Source organism: Piliocolobus tephrosceles, chromosome 20, assembly GCF_002776525.5.
Source record: "Piliocolobus tephrosceles isolate RC106 chromosome 20, ASM277652v3, whole genome shotgun sequence".
Lineage (NCBI taxonomy): Eukaryota > Metazoa > Chordata > Mammalia > Primates > Cercopithecidae > Piliocolobus > Piliocolobus tephrosceles.
This window is the reverse complement of record NC_045453.1, coordinates 4,447,003-4,450,845: the sequence shown is the minus strand read 5'-3', so window position 1 is coordinate 4,450,845 and position 3,843 is coordinate 4,447,003. Positions and strand designations below refer to the sequence as shown.

The 3,843-nt window shown below is 50.7% G+C and overlaps 1 non-coding gene across 1 annotated transcript; it reads right to left on the bottom strand.

The window, feature by feature from the left end:
* Window positions 1–2,181: 2,181 nt before the first annotated feature.
* Window positions 2,182–2,285, bottom strand: LOC111534815. Its single transcript, XR_002729221.1, has one exon. It is a non-coding gene; the product is annotated as a U6 spliceosomal RNA (small nuclear RNA).
* Window positions 2,286–3,843: the final 1,558 nt, after the last annotated feature.

The following is a 3,843-nucleotide window of genomic DNA, read 5'->3' as shown; positions in this document are numbered from 1 at the left end:
CCCGCCTCGGCCTCCCAAAGTGCTGGGATTACAGGTGTGAGCCACCGCACCAGGCATTTTTTTTTTTCTTGATGTGGTAACTTATTTTCTTTTTCTCCCCTTTTTTCTCTTTTCTTGAGACAGGGTCTCACTCTGTCGCCCAGGCTGGAGTACAGTGGCATGATCTTGGCTCACTGTAACCTCCACCTCCTGGGATCAAGTGATCCTCCTGCCTCAGCCCCCCAAGTAGTTGGGACTACAGGCACATGCCACCACATCCGGCTAATTTTTGTATAATTTGTACAGATGGTGTTTCACCATGTTGTCCAGGCTGGTCTGGAACCCCTGAAGTCAAGGGATCGACCCTCTCAGCCCCCCAAAGTGCTAGGATTACAGGTGTGAGCCACTACACTGGGCCCTTTTTTTCTTTTTTCTTTGAGATGGAGTCTCACCCTGTCGCCCAGGCTGGAATGCAGTGGCATGATCTCGGCTCACTGCAAGCTCCGCCTCCTGGGTTCTCGCCATTCTCCTGCCTTAGTCTCCCGAGTAGCTGGTACTACAGGCGTCAGCCACCACACCCAGGCTAATTTTTTGTATTTTTAGTAGAGATGGGGTTTCTCCATTTTGGTCAGTCTGGTCTCGAACTCCTGACCTCAGGTGATCTGCCCACCTTGGCCTCCCAAAGTGCTGGGATTACAGGCGTGAACCACCGCGCCTGGCCCCCTTTTTTTATTTAACAGCTTTATTGAGAGATGATTCACATACCATAAAATTCACCCATTTAAATTATACAACTTGGATGGGTATGGTGGCTCACACCTGTAATCCCAGCACTTTGGGAGGCCAAGGTGGGCAGATCACTTAAGGCTGAGTTTGAGACCAGCCTGACTTACTTGGCAAAACCCTGTCGCTACTAAAAATACAAAAATTAGCCAGGAGTGATGGCGTATGCCTATAATCCCAGCTACTCAGGAGGCTGAGGCAGGAGAATCACTTGAACCTGGGAGGCAGAGGTTGCAGTGAGCCGAGATTGCACCACTGCACTCCAGCCTGGGAGACAGAGCGAGACCCTGTCTCAAAAAAAAAAAAAAAAAAAAAAAAAAAAAAAAAAGTGATAATACTGATTTTCTGTTACTTGCTATAATTATCCTCACCTCCCAGAGGCCTGCTGTGATTGCTCCCAGCCACCCCAGTCTCTGTCACTTCTCACAAGGTGGAATAGTGTATTTATTTGGTGAGTTATTTATTTCACCAATATTTGAGTTCCTGGTGGGTACAAATCAAATAGAAATAATAATTCCAGCTAGGCATGCTGGCTTACACCTGTAAACCTCAGCCTCCTGGGTTCAAGCGATTCTCCTGCCTCAGCCTCCTGAGTAACTGGGATTACAGGTACCCACCATCATACCTAGCTAATTTTTGTATTTTCAGTAGAGATGGAGTTACATCATGTTGCCCAGGCTGGTCTCGAACTCCCGACCTCAAGAGATCCGCCCGCCTTGGCCTCCCAAAGTGCTGGGTTAGTAAAGGCATGAGCCTCCCAGGGTGCTGGGATTACAGGCGTGAGCCACTCTGCCCGGCCTTTCCCTCTTTATTCTGGCAATCCCGTTCCCGAGTGTGTCCTTACTACCATTCCCATTATAATCCTCCCAATCACCCTGTTTGAGGGTGAGGAAACAGGGTGCTGAGGATGGACTGGGAGTCCGAGGACATGGGTGCCCTCGCTGACTGATTCTTGCGACCAGGGCGCAAATGGGGCTGGGGGCTGGGAGGAGGCGGGCTGCTCTTCCCCTCCATCCGCCTCCCTCCCTTCCCTGGGAAAATCCAACAGGTGGTGGGGCCGCGGCGCTGCGGGCCATTGTGCGGGCCCTGGGAGGGTCGGAGGGCCCAGTGTGTGTCTGGGAGAAGATGGATGCCTTCATTACCATGTGAATCCTGGGAAACCGCTGCCGAGGCTGGGTGGTGGGTGGGCGTGGGCCGCGGGTCGGGGGGCTTGGTGTTCTCAGGCCCAGACCACACAGCGGCTGGGAAGGGGGTCTGATGGAATCCCGAGAGACCCGTTAAACAACAACAACAACAACAACAACATCCAAAAACCAGAACAGATGATGGACTTCCCCTCTTATTTAATGTCTTATTTTAGGACATTTCTATCCTGTGGGGCTTAAAAGAGACACAGACTGGGAAAAAAAATTTATTTTATTTTTTATTGAAAGCGTCACGAATTTGTGTGTCATTCTTGCTCTGGGGCAATGCCAATCTCTGTCTAGTTCCAATTTTAGTATATGTGCTGCCGAAGAGAGCACCGAAACCAATTTTATTAAGGAAGTAAAAACTCTCGTGGTTTTTCTTTTTCTTTTGGCTTTCCCCGTTGCAACTTCCCCACAGATTGTGCTGCCCATTTGGGCCTGAACAGAAAAATCTGAGCCTTTCACAGCATGCGCACAATCAGCAGCTCTGTGGAGGCATTCCCAGGAGCACTTTCCCCCAGTGGCTTCACTCTGGATGGTTAGCAAATAGCTGCTGAGCAAATTGGAAGAAGCAGGTTTTAGGCTTGAAAAACAAAGCTGTCCTCAATTTGGCCAGAGCAGAGAAGACTGGCTGGTGTTTTGGAAGGGGGCAGGTAGCAGAGAGAGAATAATCAGAATAATAACAAGGACCACTGACTATTTATCCCCATTTTACAGATGAGGAAACAGCCTTTGAATCAGTTGGCCAAATCACACAGGGAGAGAATGGCACAGAATTCCAAACCCTGTTTCTCTAATTGCAGAGTCTGTGCTCTTTCTGGAGTTTCTCCATAAGGCCAGAAGAGAGGAAGCCGCAGAGAGGCCGCTGTAGAAACAGACTGTGCGGGGTCTCATGCCTGTAATCCCAGCACTCTGGGAGGCCAAGGAAGGAGGAGTGCTTGAGGTTAGGAGTTTGAGATCAGCCTGGGCAATATAATGAGACCCTGTCTCTACAAAAATATTAAAAAATTAGCCTGGCCAGACGCGGTGGCTCACACCTGTAAGCCCAGCACTTTGGGAGGCCGAGGCAGGCAGATCACTTGAGGTCAGGAATTGGAGACCAGCCTGGCCAACATGGTGAAATCTTGTCTCTACCAAAAATTACAAAAAATTAACCCGGCATGGTGGCATGCACCTGTAATCCCAGCTACTTGGGAGGCTGAGGCAGGAGAATCGCTTGAATCCGGGAGGTGGAGGTTGCAGTGAGTCGAAATTGCACGACTGCACTCCAGCCTGGGCAACAGAGGCAGATACTGTCTCAAAAAAAAAAAAAAAAAAAAGGGGCCAGGCGTGGTGGCTCACTCCTGTAATCCCACCACTTCGGGAGGCCAAGGCAGGTGGATCACGAGGTCAGGAGATTGAGACCTTCCTGGCTAACACGGTGAAACCCCGTCTCTATGAAAAATACAAAAAATTAGCCGGGTGTCCTGGCGGGCGCCTGTAGTCCTAGCTACTCGGGAGGCTGAGGCAGAAGAATGGCCTGAACCCCGGAGGCAGAGCTTGAAGTGAGCCGAGATCTCGCCACTGCACTCCAGCCTGGGCGACAGAGCGAGACTTGGTCTCAAAAAAAAAAAAAAAAGAATTAAAAAATATTAGCCAGGCCGGGCGCGGTGGCTCAAGCCTGTAATCCCAGCACTTTGGGAGGCCGAGACGGGTGGATCACGAGGTCAGGAGTTCGAGACCATCCTGGCTAACACAGTGAAACCCCATCTCTACTAAAAATACAAAAAACTAGCCGGGCGAGGTGGCGGGCGCCTGTAGTCCCAGCTACTCAGGAGGCTGAGGCAGGAGAATGGCGTAAACCCAGGAGGCGGAGCTTGCAGTGAGCTGAGATCCGGCCACTGCACTCCAGCCC